General features: G+C 60.9%; 1 protein-coding gene across 1 annotated transcript in view; it reads left to right on the top strand.

Annotated features, from left to right (window-relative positions):
* Window positions 1-19,181, top strand: part of LOC148144954 (uncharacterized) — a 237,413-nt gene that overhangs the window by 211,094 nt on the left and 7,138 nt on the right. The gene's annotated exons all lie outside the window — the stretch shown is intronic.

The following is a 19,181-nucleotide window of genomic DNA, read 5'->3' as shown; positions in this document are numbered from 1 at the left end:
ACTCACACCATCAGGAATCCCGATAATACCCCTCCCCTCCTCACACACTCACACCATCCGATAATACCCCTCCCCTCTCTCCACACACTCACACCATCCGGATAATACCCCCTCCCTCTCTCACACCACTCCACCATCCGATAATACCCCCTCCCTCTCTCACACACTCACACCATCCGATAATACCCCTCCCTCTCTCTCACACTCACACCATCCGATAATACCCCTCCCTCCTCACACACACACACTCACACCATCCGATAATACCCTCCCTCCCTCCCACACTCACACCATCCGATAATACCCCTCCCTCTCTCACACACTCACACCATCCGATAATACCCTCCCTCTCTCTCACACTCACACCATCCGATAATACCCCTCCCTCCCTCTCACACACTCACTCCACCATCCGATAATACCCCTCCCTCTCTCTCACACCCTCACACCATTCGATAATACCCCTCCCTCCTCTCACACACACACACCATCCGATAATACCCCTCCTCCTCTCTCACACACTCACACCATCCGATAATACCCCTCCCTCTCTCTCACACACTCACACTATCCGATAATAACCCTCCCTTCCCTCACACACACTCACACCATCTGATAATACCCCCTCCCTCTCCTCACACACTCACACCATCCAATAATACCCCTCCCTCCTTCTCTCACACACTCACACCATCCGATAATACCCCCCCCTCCCTTCTCTCACCCACTCACACCATCCGATAATACCCCCTCCCTCTCTCTCACACACCACACCATCCGATAATACCCCTCCCTCTCTCTCACACCCTCACAACCATCCGATAATACCCCTCCCTCCCTCACACACTCACACCATCCCCGATAATACCCCTCCCCTCTTCTCTCACACTCAACACTCACACCATCCGGATAATACCCCTCCCTCCCCTCACACACACACACTCACAACCAACCGATAATACCCCTCCCTCCTTCTCGCACCCACTCACACCATCCGATAATACCCCTCCCTCTCTCTCACACACTCACACCATCCGATAATACCCCTCCCTCCCTCACACACTCACACCATCCGATAATACCCCTCCCTCTCTCTCACCACTCACACTCACACCATCCGATAATACCCCTCCCTCCCTCACACACTCACACCATCCGATAATACCCCTCCCTCCCCTCACACACACACACTCACACCATCCGATAATACCCCTCCCTCTCTCTCACACACACACCATCCGATAATACCCCTCCCTCCCTCACACACACACACTCACACCATCCGATAATACCCCTCCCTCTCCTCTCACACTCACACATCCGATAATACCCCTCCCTCTCTCTCACACACACACCATTCGATAAATACCCCTCCCTCCCTCTCACACCTCACACCATCCGATAATACCCCTCCCCTCTCTCACACACACACACCATCCGATATACCCCCTCCCCTCCCCTCTCTCACCACCTCACACCATCCGATAATACCCCTCCCTCTCTCTCACACACTCACACTATCCGATAATAACCCCTCCTTCCCTCACACACACTCACACCATCTGATAATACCCCTCCCTCTCTCACACACTCACACCATCCAATAATACCCCTCCCTCCTTCTCTCACACACTCACACCAACCGATAATACCCTCCCTCCTTCTCGCACCCCACTCACACCATCCGATAATACCCCTCCCTCTCTCTCACACACTCACACCATCCGATAATACCCCTCCCTCCCTCACACACTCACACCATCCGATAATACCCCTCCCTCTCTCTCTCACACTCACACCATCCGATAATACCCCCTCCCTCCCTCACACACACACACTCACACCATCCGATAATACCCCTCCCTCTCTCTCCACACTCACACCATCCGATAATACCCCTCCCTCCTCACACACACACACTTCACACCATCCGATAATACCCCTCCCTCCTCTCACACACTCACACCATCCGATAATACCCCTCCCTCCCTCACACACACACTTACACCATCCGATAATACCCCTCCCCTCCCTCACCCACTCACACCATCCGATAATACCCCTCCCCTCCCTCACACACACACTCACACCATCCGATAATACCCCTCCCTCCCTCACCCACTCACACCATCCGATAATACCCCTCCCTCCCTCACACACACACTCACACCCATCCGATAATACCCCTCCCTCTCTCTCACACACTCACACAATCCGATAATACCCCTCCCTCCCACACACACTCACACCATCCGATAATACCCCTCCCTCTCTCTCACACACTCACACCATCCGATAATACCCCTCCCTCCCACACACACTCACACCATCCGATAATTACCCCTCCCTCTCTCACACACTCACACCATCCGATAATACCCCTCCCCTCCCTCACACACACACCCATCCGATAATACCCCTCCCTCTCTCACACACTCACACCCATCCGATAATACCCTCCATCCTTCTCTCACACACTCACACCATCCGATAATACCCCTCCCTCCCTTCCTCTCACACACGCTCACCATCCCGATAATACCCCCTCCTCCTTCTCTCACACTCACACCATCCGATAATACCCCTCCCCTCCCTCACACTCACACCATCCCGATAATACCCCTCCCTCCCTCACACTCACACCCATCCGATAATACCCCTCCCTCTCTCTCACACTCACACCATCCGATAATACCCCTCCCTCCCTCATACACCTCACACCATCCGATAATACCCCTCCCTCCTCCCTCACACACTCCACACCATCCAATAATACCCCTCCCTCCCTCACCCACTCACACCATCCGATAATACCCCTCCCTCCCTCACACACACTCACACCATCCGATAATACCCTCCCTCCCTCATACACTCACACCATCCGATAATACCCCTCCTCCCCTCCCTCACACCTCACACCATCCAATAATACCCCTCCCTCCCTCATACACTCACACCATCCGATAATACCCCTCCCTCCCTCTCTCTCACACTCACACCATCCGATAATACCCCTCCCTCCCTCACACACACTCACACTATCCGATAATAACCTCCTTCCCTCACACACCACTCACACCATCTGATAATACCCCTCCCTCCCTCTCTCACACACCTCACACCAACCGATAATACCCCTCCCTCCTTCTCGCACCCCACTCACACCCATCCGATAATACCCCTCCCTCTCTCTCACACACTCACACCATCCGATAATACCCCTCCCTCCCTCACACACTCACACCATCCGATAATACCCCTCCCTCTCTCTCACACTCACACCATCCAATAATTACCCCTCCCTCCCTCACACACACACACTCACACCATCCGGTAATACCCCTCCCCTCTCTCACACTCACACCATCCGATAATACCCCTCCCTCCCTCCACACACACACTCACACCATCCGATAATACCCCTCCCTCTCTCACACACTCACACCATCCAATAATACCCCTCCCTCCCTCACACAAACACTTACACCATCCGATAATACCCCTCCCCTCCCTCACACAAACACTTACACCATCCGGTAATACCCCTCCCTCCCTCAGCCCACTCACACCATCCGATAATACCCCTCCCTCCCTCCCTCACACGCTCACACCATTCAATAATACCCCTCCCTCCCTCACACCATCCGATAATACCCCTCCCTCTCTCTCACACTCACACCATCCGATAATACCCCTCCCTCACACACACACACTCACACCATCTGATAATACCCCTCCCTCCCTCTCTCACACACTCACCACCATCCGATAATACCCCTCCCTCTCTCACACAATCACACCATCCGATAATACCCCTCCCTCCCTCACACACACACACATCACACCATCCGATAATACCCCTCCCTCTCTCTCACACTCACACCATCCGATAATACCCCTCCCTCCCTCACACACTCACACCATCCGATAATACCCCTCCCTCCCTCTCACACTCACACCATCCGATAATACCCCTCCCTCCATCACCCACTCACACCATCCGATAATACCCCTCCCCTCCCTCATACACTCACACCATCCGATAATACCCCTCCCTCCCTCCCTCACCCACTCACACCATCCAATAATACCCCTCCCTCCCTCACCCACTCACACCATCCGATAATACCCCTCCCTCCCTCCACCCACTCACACCATCCGATAATACCCCTCCCTCTCTCTCACACACTCACACCATCCGATAATACCCCCTCCCTCCCTCACACACTCACACCATCCGATAATACCCCTCCCTCTCTCTCACACTCACACCATCCGATAATACCCCTCCCTCCCTCACACACACACACTCACACCATCCGATAATACCCCTCCTTCTCTCACACACTCACACATCCGATAATACCCCTCCCTCTCACTCTCACCATCCGATAATAACCCTCCCTCCTTCTCTCACACACTCACACCATCCGATAATACCCTCCCTCCCTCACACACTCACACCATCCGATAATACACCGCCCTCTCTCTCACATTCACACCATCCGATAATACCCCTCCCTCTCTCTCACACTCACACCATCCGATAATACCCCTCCCACCCTCACACACCACACCATCCGATAATACACCGCCCTCTCTCTCACATTCACACCATCCGATAATACCCCTCCCTCTCTCTCACCACTCACACCATTCGATAATTACCCCTCCCTCCCTCTCACCATCCGATAATACCCCTCCCACTCTCTCACATTCACACCATCCAATAATACCCCTTCCTCCCGCGCACACTCATGCCCTCCAATAATATTTCTCTCTCTCTCTCTCTCTGTCACACTCAGTCCCCCCTGACGACCCTGGGTCTCCCTCTCTCACTCCTCCCCCTGACGACCCTGGTCTCTCTCCCCCCCCCCTCCCCCTGATGACCCTGGGTCTCTCTCTCTCTCTCTCTCTCACCCCCTCCCCATGATGACCCTGGGTCTCTCTTCTCTCTCCCCCCCCTCCTCCTGATGACCCTGGGTCTCTCTCTCTCTCCCCCCTCCCCATGATGACCCTGGGTCTCTCTCTCTCTCTCCCCTCCTCCCCCTGATGACCCTGGGTCTCTCTCTCTCTCTCTCCCCCCTCCCCCTGATGACCCTGGGTCTCTCTCTCTCTCCCCCCTCCCCCTGATGGATATGGGTCTCTCTCTCACTCTCCCCCCCTCCCCTGATGGACCCTGGGTCTCTCTCTCTCTCCCCCCTCCCCTGATGGACCTGGGTCTCTCTCTCTCTCTCTCCCCCCCTCCCCCTGATGGACCTGGGTCTCTCGCTCTCTCCCCCCTCCCCCTGATGGACCTGGGTCTCTCTCTCTCTCCCCCCCTCCCCCTGATGGACCTGGGTCTCTCTCTCTCCCCCCTCCCCCTGATGGACCTGGGTCTCTCTCTCTCTCTCCCCTCCCCCTGATGACCCTGGGTCTCTCTCTCTCTCCCCCCTCCCCCTGAAGACCCTGGGTCTCTCTCTCTCTACCCCCTCCACCTGATGACCCTGGGTTCTCTCTCTCTCTCTCTCTCTCTCTTCCCCCTCCCCCTGATGACCCTGGGTCTCTCTCTCTCTTCCCCCTACCCCTGATGGACCTGGGTCTCTCTCTCCTCCCCCCTCCCCATGATGACCCTGGGTCTCTCTCTCTCTCTCCCCCCTCCCCTGATGACCCTGGGTCACTCTCTCTCTCTATCCCCCCTCCCGCTGATGACCCTGGGTCTCTCTCTCTCCCCCTTCCCCCTGATGACCCTGGGTCTCTCTCGCTCTCCCCCCCGTCCCCCTGATGACCCTGGGTCTCTCTCTCTCCCCCCTCCCCCTGATGACCCTGTGTCTCTCTCTCCCCCCTCCCCCTGATGACCCTGGGTCTCTCTCTCTCTCCCCCCCTCCCTCTGAAGACCCTGGGTCTCTCTCTCTCTCACCCCTCCCCCTGATGGACCTGGGTCTCTCTCTCTCTCCCCCCTCCCCCTGATGGACCTGGGTCTCTCTCTCTCTCCCCCCTCCCCCCTGATGGACCTGGGTTCTCTCTCTCTCTCTCTCTCCCCTCCCCCTGATGACCCTGGGTCTCTCTCTCTCTCCCCCCCCTCCCCTGATGGACCTGGGTCTCTCTCTCTCTCTCCCCCCCTCCCCCTGATGACCCTGGGTCTCTCTCTCTCTCCCCCCTCCCCCTGATGATCCTGGGTCTCTCTCTCTGTCTCACACCCCATCCCCCTGATGATCCTGGGTCTCTCTCTCTCTCTCTCCCCCCCTCCCGCTGAATGACCCTGGGTCCCTCTCTCTCACTCCCCCCCTCCCCCTGATGACCCTGGGTCTCTCTCTCTCCCCCCTCCCCCTAATGACCTGGGTCTCTCTCTCTCCCCCCTCCCCCCTAATGACCCTGGGTCTCTCTCTCTCCCCCCCTCCTCCTGATGACCCTGGGTCTCTCTCTCTCTCTCTCTCTCTCTCCCCCCTCCCCATGATGACCCTGGGTCTCTCTCTCTCTCCCCCCCCTCCTCCTGATGACCCTGGGTCTCTCTCTCTCCCCCCTCCCCATGATGACCCTGGGTCTCTCTCTCTCTCTCCCCCCTCCTCCTGATGACCCTGGGTCACTCTCTCTCTCTCCCCCCTCCCCCTGATGATCCTGGGTCTCTCTCTCTCACCCCCCCTCCCCCTGATGACCCTGGGTCACTCTCTCTCTCTCTCTCCCCACTCCTCCTGATGACCCTGGGTCTCTCTCTCCCCCCCTCCACATGATGAACCTGGGTCTCTCTCTCTCTCTCTCCCCTCCCCCTGATGACCCTGGGTCACTCTCTCTCTCTCTCCCCCCCCTCCCCCTGATGACCCTGGGTCACTCTGTCTCTCCCCCCTCCCCCTGATGATCCTGGGTCTCTCTCTCTCTCTCCCCCCTCCCCCTGATGATCCTGGGTCTCTCTCTCTCTCCCCCCCCTCCCCATGATGACCCTGGGTCTCTCTCTCTCCCCCCCTCCCCCTGATGACCCTGGGTCTCTCTCTCTCTCCCCCCTCCCCCTGATGGACCTGGGTCTCTCTCTCTCACTCTCCCCCCTCCCCCTGATTGACCTGGGTCTCTCTCTCTCTCCCCCCTCCCCCTGATGGACCTGGGTCTCTCTCTCTCTCTCCCCCCTCCCCCTGATGGACCTGGGTCTCTCGCTCTCTCCCCCCTCCCCCTGATGGACCTGGGTCTCTCTCTCTCTCTCCCCCCTCCCCCTGATGATCCTGGGTCTCTCTCTCTCTCTCCCCCCCTCCCCCTGATGACCCTGGGTCTCTCTCTCTCTCCCCCCTCCCCCTGATGGATATGGGTCTCTCTCTCACTCTCCCCCCTCCCCCTGATGGACCTGGGTCTCTCTCTCTCTCCCCCCTCCCCCTGATGGACCTGGGTCTCTCTCTCTCTCTCCCCCCCTCCCCCTGATGGACCTGGGTCTCTCTCTCTCTCCCCCCCTCCCCCTGATGGACCTGGGTCTCTCTCTCTCCCCCCTCCCCCTGATGGACCTGGGTCTCTCTCTCTCTCTCCCCTCCCCCTGATGACCCTGGGTCTCTCTCTCTCTCCCCCCTCCCCCTGAAGACCCTGGGTCTCTCTCTCTCTTCCCCCTCCCCCTGATGACCCTGGGTCTCTCTCTCTCTCTCTCTCTCTCTTCCCCCTCCCCCTGATGACCCTGGGTCTCTCTCTCTCTTCCCCCTCCCCCTGATGGACCTGGGTCTCTCTCTCTCCCCCCTCCCCATGATGACCCTGGGTCTCTCTCTCTCTCTCCCCCCTCCCCCTGATGACCCTGGGTCACTCTCTCTCTCTATCCCCCCTCCCGCTGATGACCCTGGGTCTCTCTCTCTCCCCCTTCCCCCTGATGACCCTGGGTCTCTCTCGCTCTCCCCCCCGTCCCCCTGATGACCCTGGGTCTCTCTCTCTCCCCCCTCCCCCTGATGACCCTGGGTCTCTCTCTCCCCCCTCCCCCTGATGACCCTGGGTCTCTCTCTCTCTCCCCCCCCTCCCTCTGAAGACCCTGGGTCTCTCTCTCTCTCCCCCCCTCCCCCTGATGGACCTGGGTCTCTCTCTCTCTCTCCCCCCTCCCCCTGATGGACCTGGGTCTCTCTCTCTCTCCCCCCTCCCCCTGATGGACCTGGGTCTCTCTCTCTCTCTCTCCCCTCCCCCTGATGACCCTGGGTCTCTCTCTCTCTCTCCCCCCTCCCCCTGAAGACCCTGGGTCTCTCTCTCTCTCCCCCCTCCCCCTGATGGATATGGGTCTCTCTCTCACTCTCCCCCCTCCCCCTGATGGACCTGGGTCTCTCTCTCTCTCTCTCTCTTCCCCCTCCCCCTGATGACCCTGGGTCTCTCTCTCTCTTCCCCCTCCCCCTGATGGACCTGGGTCTCTCTCTCTCCCCCCTCCCCCTGAAGACCCTGGGTCTCTCTCTCTCTTCCCCCTCTCCCTGATGACCCTGGGTCTCTCTCTCTTCCCCTTCCCCCTGATGACCCTGGGTCTCTCTCTCTCTTCCCCTTCCCCCTGATGACCCTGGGTCTCTCTCTCTCTTCCCCCTCCCCCTGATGGACCTGGGTCTCTCTCTCTCCCCCCTCCCCCTGATGGACCTGGGTCTCTCTCTCTCCCCCCTCCCCCTGATGGACCTGGGTCTCTCTCTCTCTCTCTCCCCTCCCCCTGATGACCCTGGGTCTCTCTCTCTCTCTCCCCCCTCCCCCTGATGACCCTGGGTCTCTCTCTCTCTCTCTCTCCCCCCTCCCCCTGATGACCCTGGGTCTCTCTCTCTCTCTCTCTCTCCCCCCTCCCCCTGATGACCCTGGGTCACTCTCTCTCTCTATCCCCCCTCCCCCTGATGACCCTGGGTCTCTCTCTCTCTCCCCCCCTCCCCCTGATGACCCTGGGTCTCTCTCTCTCTCCCCCCCCCCCCCTCCCCCTGATGACCCTGGGTCTCTCTCTCTCTCCCCCCCATCCCCCTGATGACCCTGGGTCTCTCTCTCTCCCCCTCCCCCTGATGACCCTGGGTCTCTCTCTCCCCCCTCCCCCTGATGACCCTGGGTCTCTCTCTCTCCCCCCTCCCCATGATGACCCTGGGTCTCTCTCTCTCTCTCTCTCTCCCCCCTCCTCCTGATGACCCTGGGTCTCTCTCTCTCCACCCTCCTCCTGATGACCCTGGGTGTCTCTCTCTCTCTCTCTCCCCCCTCCCCATGATGACCCTGGGTCTCTCTCACTCTCTCCCCCCTCCTCCTGATGACCCTGGGTCTCTCTCTCTCCCCCCTCCCCATGATGACCCTGGGTCTCTCTCTCTCTCTCCCCCCTCCTCCTGATGACCCTGGGTCTCTCTCTCTCTCTCTCCCCCCTCCCCTGATGACCCTGGGTCACTCTCTCTCTCTCCCCCCTCCCCCTGATGATCCTGGGTCTCTCTCTCTCCCCCCCCCCCTCCCCCTGATGACCCTGGGTCTCTCCCCCCTCCTCCTGATGACCCTGGGTCACTCTCTCTCTCTCTCTCTCTCTCCCCCCTCCCCATGATGACCCTGGGTCTCTCTCTCTCTCTCTCCCCACTCCTCCTGATGACCCTGGGTCTCTCTCTCTCCCCCCTCCCCATGATGAACCTGGGTCTCTCTCTCTCTCTCTCCCCCCTCCCCCTGATGACCCTGGGTCTCTCTCTCTCTCTCTCCCCTCCTCCCCCTGATGACCCTGGGTCTCTCTCTCTCTCCCCCCCTCCCCCTGATGATCCTGGGTCTCTCTCTCTCCCCCCTCCCCCTAATGACCCTGGGTCTCTCTCTCTCTTCCCCCTCCCCCTGATGGACCTGGGTCTCTCTCACTCTCTCTCCCCCCTCCCCCTGATGGATATGGGTCTCTCTCTCACTCTCCCCCTCCCCCTGATGGACCTGGGTCTCTCTCTCTCTCCCCCCTCCCCCTGATGGACCTGGGTCTCTCTCTCTCTCTCCCCCCTCCCCCTGATGGACCTGGGTCTCTCGCTCTCTCCCCCCTCCCCCTGATGGACCTGGGTCTCTCTCTCTCTCCCCCCCTTCCCCTGATGGACCTGGGTCTCTCTCTCTCTCCCCGCTCCCCCTGATGGACCTGGGACTCTCTCTCTCTCCCCCCTCCCCCTGATGGACCTGGGTCTCTCTCTCTCCCCCCTCCCCCTGATGGACCTGGGTCTCTCTCTCTCTCTCCCCTCCCCCTGATGACCCTGGGTCTCTCTCTCTCTCCCCCCACCCCCTGAAGACCCTGGGTCTCTCTCTGTCTTCCCCCTCCCCCTGATGACCCTGGGTCTCTCTCTCTCTCCTCCCCCTCCCCCTGATGACCCTGGGTCTCTCTCTCTCTTCCCCCTCCCCCTGATGGACCTGGGTCTCTCTCTCTCCCCCCTCCCCATGATGACCCTGGGTCTCTCTCTCTCTCCCCCCTCCCCCTGATGACCCTGGGTCACTCTCTCTCTCTATCCCCCCTCCCGCTGATGACCCTGGGTCTCTCTCTCTCTCCCCCCCCTCCCCCTGATGACCCTGGGTCTCTCTCTCTCCCCCCTCCCCATGATGACCCTGGGTCTCTCTCTCCCCCCTCCCCCTGATGACCCTGGGTCTCTCTCTCTCTCTTCACCCTCCCCCCGATGACCCTGGGTCTCTCTCTCTCTCCCCCCTCTCCCTGATGGACCTGGGTCTCTCTCTCTCTCCCCCCTCCCCCTGATGGACCTGGGTCTCTCTCTCTCTCCCCCCTCCCCCTGATGGATCTGGGTCTCTCTCTCTCTCTCTCTCCCCTCCCCCTGATGACCCTGGGTCTCTCTCTCTCTCCCCCCTCCCCCTGAAGACCCTGGGTCTCTCTCTCTCTTCCCCCTCTCCCTGATGACCCTGGGTCTCTCTCTCTCTTCCCCCTCCCCCTGATGATCCTGGGTCTCTCTCTCTCTTCCCCCTCCCCTTGATGGACCTGGGTCTCTCTCTCTCCCCCCTCCCCCTGATGGACCTGGGTCTCTCTCTCTCCCCCCTCCCCCTGATGGACCTGGGTCTCTCTCTCTCTCTCTCTCTCTCCCCTCCCCCTGATGACCCTGGGTCTCTCTCTCTCTCCCCCCTCCCCCTGAAGACCCTGGGTCTCTCTCTCTCTTCCCCCTCTCCCTGATGACCTTGGGTCTCTCTCTCTTTCCCCCCTCCCCCTGATGACCCTGGGTCTCTCTCTCTCTCTCTCTCCCCCTGATGACCCTGGGTCACTCTCTCTCTCTATCCCCCCTCCCCCTGATGACCCTGGGTCTCTCTCTCTCTCCCCCCCTCCCCCTGATGACCCTGGGTCTCTCTCTCTCTCCGCCCCCTCCCCCTGATGACCCTGGGTCCCTCTCTCTCTCCCCCCCGTCCCCCTGATGACCCTAGGTCTCTCTCTCTCCCCCTCCCCCTGATGACCCTGGGTCTCTCTCTCCCCCCTCCCCCTGATGACCCTGGGTCTCTCTCTCTCTCCCCCCTCCCTCTGAAGACCCTGGGTCTCTCTCTCTCCCCCCTCCCCCTGATGGACCTGGGTCTCTCTCTCTCTCTCTCCCCCCTCCCCCTGATGGACCTGGGTCTCTCTCTCTCTCCCCCCTCCCCCTGATGACCCTGGGTCTCTCTCTCTCCCCCTCCCCCCTCCCCCTGATGACCCTGGGTCTCTCTCTCTCTCTCCCCCCTCCCCCTGATGACCCTGGGTCTCTCTCTCTCCCCCTCCCCCTGATGACCCTGGGTCTCTCTCTCTCTCTCTCCCCCCTCCCCCTGATGACCCTGGGTCTCTCTCTCTCTCCCCCCCCCCAACCCCTGATGGACCTGGGTCTCTCTCTCTCTCTCCCCCCTCCCCCTGAAGACCCTGGGTCTCTCTCTCTCTCTCTCTCTCCCCCCTCCCCCTGATGGACCTGGGTCTCTCTCTCTCTCTCTCTCTCTCTCCCCCCCCCCTCCCCCTGATGACCCTGGGTCTCTCTCTCTCTCTCTCTCTCTCTCCTCCCCCTCCCCCTGATGACCCTGGGTCTCTCTCTCTCCCCCCTCCCCCTGATGATCCTGGGTCTCTCTCTCTCTCTCTCTCTCCCCCCCTCCCCCTAATGACCCTGGGCCTCTCTCTCTCCCCCCTCTCCCCCTAATGACCCTGGGTCTCTCTCTCTCCCCCCTCCCCCTGATGACCCTGGGTCTCTCTCTCTCTCTCTCTCTCCCCCCTCCCCCGATGGACCTGGGTCTCTCTCTCTCCCCCCTCCCCCTGATGGACCTGGGTCTCTCTCTCTATCCCCCCTTCCGCTGATGACCCTGGGTCTCTCTCTCTCCCCCCTCCCCCTGATGACCCTGGGTCTCTCTCTTCCCCCCTCCCCCTAATGACCCTGGGTCTCTCTCTCTCCCCCCTCCCCCTGATGACCCTGGGTCTCTCTCTCTCCCTCTTCCCCCTCCCCCTGATGACCCTGGGTCTCTCTCTCTCTCTTCCCCCTCCCCCTGATGGACCTGGGTTTCTCTCTCTCTCTCTCCCCCCTCCCCCTGATGGATATGGGTCTCTCTCTCTCTCTCCCCCCTCCCCCTGATGGACCTGGGTCTCTCTCTCTCTCCCCCCTCCCCCTGATGGACCTGGGTCTCTCTCTCTCTCCCCCCTCCCCCTGATGGACCTGGGTCTCTCTCTCTCTCCCCCCTCCCCCTGATGGACCTGGGTCTCTCTCTCTCCCCCCCTCCCCCTGATGGACCTGGGTCTCTCTCTCTCCCCCCTCCCCCTGATGGACCTGGGTCTCTCTCTCTCTCCCCCCTCCCCCTGATGGACCTGGGTCTCTCTCTCTCCCCCCTCCCCATGATGGACCTGGGTCTCTCTCTCTCTCTCCCCTCCCCCTGATGAGCCTGGGTCTCTCTCTCTCTCCCCCCTCCCCCTGAAGACCCTGGGTCTCTCTCTCTCTTTCCCCCCTCCCCCTGATGACCCTGGGTCTCTCTCTCTCCCCCTCCCCCTGATGACCCTGGGTCTCTCTCTCCCCCCTCCCCCTGATGACCCTGGGTCTCTCTCTCTCTCTCCCCCCTTCCTCTGAAGACCCTGGGTCTCTCTCTCTCCCCCCTCCCCCTGATGTACCTGGGTCTCTCTCTCTCTCCCCCCTCCCCCTGATGACCCTGGGTCTCTCTCTCTCCCCCCTCCCCCTGATGACCCTCGGTCTCCATCTCTCTCACCCCCTCCTCCTGATGACCCTGGGTCTCTCTCTCTTTCCCCCCCTTCCCCCTGATGACCCTGAGTCTCTCTCTCCCCCCCCCCTCCCACCGATGGACCTGGGTCTCTCTCTCTCTCCCCCCCCCCCTCCCCCTGATGGACCTGGGTCTCTCTCTCTCTCTCCCCCCTCCCCCTGTTGTCCCTGGGTCTCTCCCCGCCCTCCCCCTGATGACCCTGGGTAACTCTCTCTCTTCCCCCTCTCCCTGATGACCCTGGGTCTCTCTCTCTCTCTCTCTCTTTCCCCTCCCCCTGATGACCCTGGGTCTCTCTCTCTCTTCCTCCTCACACTGATGGACCTGGGTCTCTCTCTCTCTTCCCCCTCCCCCTGATGGACCTGGGTCTCTCTCCCTCCCCCCTCCCCATGATGACCCTGGGTCTCTCTCTCTCTCTATCCCCCCTTCCCCTGATGACCCTGGGTCTCTCTCTCTCTCTCCCCCTCCCCCTGATGACCCTGGGTCTCTCTCTCTCCCCCCTCCCCCTGATGGACCTGGGTCTCTCTCTCTCTCCCCCCTCCCCCTGATGGACCTGGGTCTCTCTCTCTCCACCCTCCCCCTGATGGACCTGGGACTCTCTCTCTCTCTCCCCTCCCCCTGATGACCCTGGGTCTCTCTCTCTCTCCCCCCTCCCCCTGAAGACCCTGGGTCTCTCTCTCTCTTCCCCCTCTCCCTGATGACCCTGGGTCTCTCTCTCTCCCCCCTCCCCCTGATGACCCTGGGTCTCTCTCTCCCCCCCCTCCCCCTGATGACCCTGGGTCTCTCTCTCTATCCCCCCTCCCCCTGATGGACCTGGTTCTCTCTCTCTCTCCCCTCCCCATGATGGACCTGGGTCTCTCTCTCTCTCTCTCTCTCCCCTCCCCCTGATGACCCTGGGTCTCTCTCTCTCTCTCTCTTTCCCCCCTCCCCCTGAAGACCCTGGGTCTCTCTCTCTCCCCCCTCCCCCTGATGACCCTGGGTCTCTCTCTCTCCCCCCTCCCCCTGATGACCCTGGGTCTCTCTCTCTCTCCCCCCTCCCCCTGATGGACCTGGGTCTCTCTCTCTCTCTCTCCCCCCTCCCCCTGATGACCCTGGGTCTCTCTCTCTCTCCCCCCTCCCCCTGATGACCCTGGGTCTCTCTCTCTCTCCCCCCCCCTCCCCCTGATGACCCTGGGTCTCTCTCTCTCTCCCCCCCCCTCCCCCTGATGACCCTGGATCTCTCTCTCTCTCTCCCCCTCCCCCCTCCCCCTGATGAACCTGGGTCTCTCTCTCTCCCCCTCCCCCTGACGGACCTGGGTCTCTCTCTCTCCCCCCTCCCCCTGATGACCCTGGGTCTCTCTCTCTCTCCCCCCTCCCCCTGATGGACCTGGGTCTCTCTCTCTCTCACCCCCCTCCCCCTGATGAACCTGGGTCTCTCTCTCTATCCCCCCTCCCCTTGATGGACCTGGGTCTCTCTCTCTCTCCCCTCCCCCTGATGACCCTGGGTCTCTCTCTCTCTCTCTCTCTCCCCTCCCCCTGATGACCCTGGGTCTCTCTCTCTCTCTCTCTCACCCCCCTCCCCCTGATGAATCTGGGTCTCTCTCTCTATCCCCCCTCCCCCTGATGGACCTGGGTCTCTCTCTCTCTCCCCTCCCCCTGATGACCCTGGGTCTCTCTCTCTCTCTCTCTCACCCCCCTCCCCCTGATGAACCTGGGTCTCTCTCTCTATCCCCCCTCCCCCTGATGGACCTGGTTCTCTCTCTCTCTCCCCTCCCCCTGATGGACCTGGGTCTCTCTCTCTCTCTCTCTCTCTCTCTCCCCTCCCCCTGATGACCCTGGGTCTCTCTCTCTCCCCCCTCCCCCTGATGACCCTGGGTCTCTCTCTCTCTCCCCCCTCACCCTGATGGACCTGGGTCTCTCTCTCCCCCCTCCCCCTGATGGACCTGGGTCTCTCTCTCCCCCCCCTCCACCTGAGGACCCTGGGTCTCTCTCTCCCCCCCCTCCCCCTGATGGACCTGGGTCTCTCTCTCTCCCCTCCCCCTGATGATCCTGGGTCTCTCTCTCTCTCTCTCCCCTCCCCCTGATGGACCTGGGTCTCTCTCTCTCTCTCTCTCTCCCCCCCCTCCCCCTGATGGACCTGGGTCTCTCTCTCTCACCTCCCCCTGATGACCCTGGGTCTCTCTCTCTCTCTCTCTCCCCCCCCTCCCCCTGATGACCCTGGGTCTCTCTCTCTCTCTCTCCCCTCCCCCTGATGGACCTGGGTCTCTCTCTCTCTCTCTCTCTCTCTCCCCTCCCCCTGATGACCCTGTTTCTCTCTCTCTCTCTCTCTCCCCTCCCCCTGATGGACCTGGGTCTCTCTCTCTCTTTCCCCCTCCCCCTGATGGACCTGGGTCTCTCACTCCCCCCCCTCCCCCTGATGGACCTGGGTCTCTCTCTCACTCTCCCCCCTCCCCCTGATGGACCTGGGTCTCTCTCTCACTCTCCCCCCTTCCCCTGATGGACCTGGGTCTCTCTCTCTCTCCCCTCCCCCTGATGGACCTGGGTCTCTCTCTCCCCCCTCCCCCTGATGACCCTGGGTCTCTCTCTCACTCTCCCCCCTCCCCCTGATGGACCTGGGTCTCTCTCTCACTCTCCCCCCTTCCCCTGATGATCCTGGGTCTCTCTCTCTCTCTCCCCCCTCCCCCTGATGACCCTGGGTCTCTCTCTCTCTCCCCTCCCCCTGATGATCCTGGGTCTCTCTCTCTCTCTCCCCCCTCCCCCTGATGACCCTGGGTCTCTCTCTCTCTCTCTCTCCTCTCTCCCCCCTCCCCATGATGACCCTGGGTCTCTCTCTCCCCCCCCTCCACCTGAGGACCCTGGGTCTCTCTCTCCCCCCCCTCCCCCTGATGGACCTGGGTCTCTCTCTCTCCCCTCCCCCTGATGATCCTGGGTCTCTCTCTCTCTCTCTCCCCTCCCCCTGATGGACCTGGGTCTCTCTCTCTCTCTCTCTCTCTCCCCCCCCTCCCCCTGATGGACCTGGGTCTCTCTCTCTCACCTCCCCCTGATGACCCTGGGTCTCTCTCTCTCTCTCTCTCTCCCCACTCCCCCTGATGACCCTGGGTCTCTCTCTCTCTCTCTCCCCTCCCCCTGATGGACCTGGGTCTCTCTCTCTCTCTCTCTCTCTCTCCCCTCCCCCTGATGACCCTGTTTCTCTCTCTCTCTCTCTCTCCCCTCCCCCTGATGGACCTGGGTCTCTCTCTCTCTTTCCCCCTCCCCCTGATGGACCTGGGTCTCTCACTCCCCCCCCTCCCCCTGATGGACCTGGGTCTCTCTCTCACTCTCCCCCCTCCCCCTGATGGACCTGGGTCTCTCTCTCACTCTCCCCCCTTCCCCTGATGGACCTGGGTCTCTCTCTCTCTCCCCTCCCCCTGATGGACCTGGGTCTCTCTCTCCCCCCTCCCCCTGATGACCCTGGGTCTCTCTCTCACTCTCCCCCCTCCCCCTGATGGACCTGGGTCTCTCTCTCACTCTCCCCCCTTCCCCTGATGATCCTGGGTCTCTCTCTCTCTCCCCCCCCTCCCCCTGATGACCCTGGGTCTCTCTCTCTCTCCCCTCCCCCTGATGATCCTGGGTCTCTCTCTCTCTCTCCCCCCTCCCCCTGATGACCCTGGGTCTCTCTCTCTCTCTCTCTCTCCTCTCTCCCCCCTCCCCATGATGACCCTGGGTCTCTCTCTCTCTCTCTCTCTCTCTCTCTCTCCCCCCTCCCCCTGATGGACCTGGGTCTCTCTCTCTCTCTCCCCTCCCCCTGATGGACCTGGGTCTCTCTCTCTCTCTCCCCTCCCCCTGATGGACCTGGGTCTCTCTCTCTCTCTCCCCTCCCCCTGATGGACCTGGGTCTCTCTCTCTCTCTCCCCTCCCCCTGATGATCCTGGGTCTCTCTCTCTCTCTCCCCCCTCCCCCTGATGACCCTGGGTCTCTCTCTCTCTCTCTCTCCTCTCTCCCCCCTCCCCCTGATGACCCTGGGTCTCTCTCTCTCTCCCCCCTCCCCCTGATGACCCTGGGTCTCTCTCTCTCTCTCTCTCCCCCCTCCCCCTGATGACCCTGGGTCTCTCTCTCTCTCTCCCCCCTCCCCCTGATGACCCTGGGTCTCTCTCTCTCCCCCCTCCCCCTGATGACCCTGGGTCTCTCTCTCTCCCCCCTCCCCCTGATGACCCTGGGTCTCTCTCTCTCTCTCCCCCCTCCCCCTGATGACCCTGGGTCTCTCTCTCTCCCCCCTCCCCCTGATGACCCTGGGTCTCTCTCTCTCCCCCCTCCTCCTGATGACCCTGGGTCTCTCTCTCCCCCCTCCCCCTGATGACCCTGGGTCTCTCTCTCCCCCCTCCCCCTGATGGACCTGGGTCCTTCCTCCTCCTCTGTAATCTCTCCCGCAGGCTGTCCAGTTGCTTCTTATGGGCCTGGATGCTGCTCCAAGTGTCAGACATGGCGGCGGAGGCCGAGGGACGGCCGGCGGCGGGAAGGAAGAAATCGAGGCCGAGGCTCCAGCGGAGGAAACAGGCCGCGGGCACACTTCCGGCTTCGGGATGGCCACGCCCCCTGGCCCTGTTCCCTCCGCCTACACAACACGTAAACCCCGCCCCTTCCGAACGCAGATCGTAAACCCCGCCCCTTCCGAACGCGGAACGTAAACCCCGCCCCTCCCGAACGCAGATCGTAAACCCCGCCCCTTCCGAACGCGGAACGTAAACCCCGCCCCTCCCGAACGCGGAACGTAAACCCCGCCCCTCCCGAACGCGGAACGTAAACCCCGCCCCTTCCGAACGCAAATCGTAAACCCCGCCCCTCCCGAACGCAGCTTGTAAACCCCGCCCCTTCCGAAGGCAGATCGTAAACCCCGCCCCTTCCGAACGCAGATCGTAAACCCCGCCCCTTCCGAATGCCGCTCGTAAACCCCACCTCTTCCGAACTCAGCTCGGAAACCCCGCCCCTTCCGAACGCGGAACGTAAACCCCGCCCCTTCCGAACGCAGATCGTAAACCCCGCCCCTCCCGAACGCAGCTTGTAAACCCCGCCCCTTCCGAAGGCAGATCGTAAACCCCGCCCCTTCCGAACGCAGATCGTAAACCCCGCCCCTTCCGAACGCAGATCGTAAACCCCACCTCTTCCGAACTCAGCTCGGAAACCCCGCCCCTTCCGAACGCAGATCGTAAACCCCGCCCCTTCCGAACGCAGATCGTAATCCCCGCCCCTTCCGAAGGCAGATCGTAAACCCCGCCCCTTCCGAACGCAGATCGTAAACCCCGCCCCTTCCGAACGCAGATCGTAAACCCCACCTCTTCCGAACTCAGCTCGGAAACCCCGCCCCTTCCGAACGCAGATCGTAAACCCCGCCCCTTCCGAACGCAGATCGTAAACCCCGCCCCTTCCGAACGCAGATCGTAATCCCCGCCCCTTCCGAACGTAGATCGTAAACCCCGCCCCTTGCGAATGATGCTCGTAAGCCCCGCCCCTCTGTGTAAACCCCGCCCACCCAGGTGTATTTGGAAGCACTAGCTTCTGTAGCGCTGCTCCTTCTGCCGGTGGCTGTGCTGCAGGATCATAAGACACAGAATGATTCACTTTGGGAAGAATAACAGGAAGGCCATGTGCATAGATCCCTGAAAGTTGCCACTCAGGTGGATAGTGCTGTTAAGAAGGCACACGGTGTGTTAGATTTCATTGGTAGAGGGATTCAGTTCCAGAACCGCAATATCATGCTGCAACTATACAAAACGCTGGAGCAGCCACACTTGGAATATTGTGTATAGTTCTGGTCCCCATATTTCAGGAAGGATGTGGGAAGCATTGGAAAAGGTGCACAGGAGATTTACCAGGATGTTGCCTGGTCTGGGGTCTTATGAGGAAAGGCTGATAGACTTGGGTCTGTTCTCATTGGAAAGAAGGCGGCTAAGGGGGAATTTGATAGAGATATATAAGATGATCAGAGGATTAGATAGGGGAGACAGTGAAAGACTCTTTCCTAGGATGGTGACATCAGCTTCCTAAAGTGAATCACCTCACATTTAGCTGCATTGAACTCCATTTGCCACCTCTCAGCCCAATTCTGCAGTTTATCCAAGTCCCCCTGCAACCTGTGCAAATTGAGG

The sequence above is a fragment of the Chiloscyllium plagiosum genome, unplaced genomic scaffold (assembly GCF_037043375.1).
Source record: "Chiloscyllium plagiosum isolate Xiang-an unplaced genomic scaffold, Cpla_swu_hap1 HiC_scaffold_27, whole genome shotgun sequence".
In the NCBI taxonomy this organism is placed as follows: domain Eukaryota; kingdom Metazoa; phylum Chordata; class Chondrichthyes; order Orectolobiformes; family Hemiscylliidae; genus Chiloscyllium; species Chiloscyllium plagiosum.
This window is presented reverse-complemented; position numbering and strand designations above follow the sequence as displayed.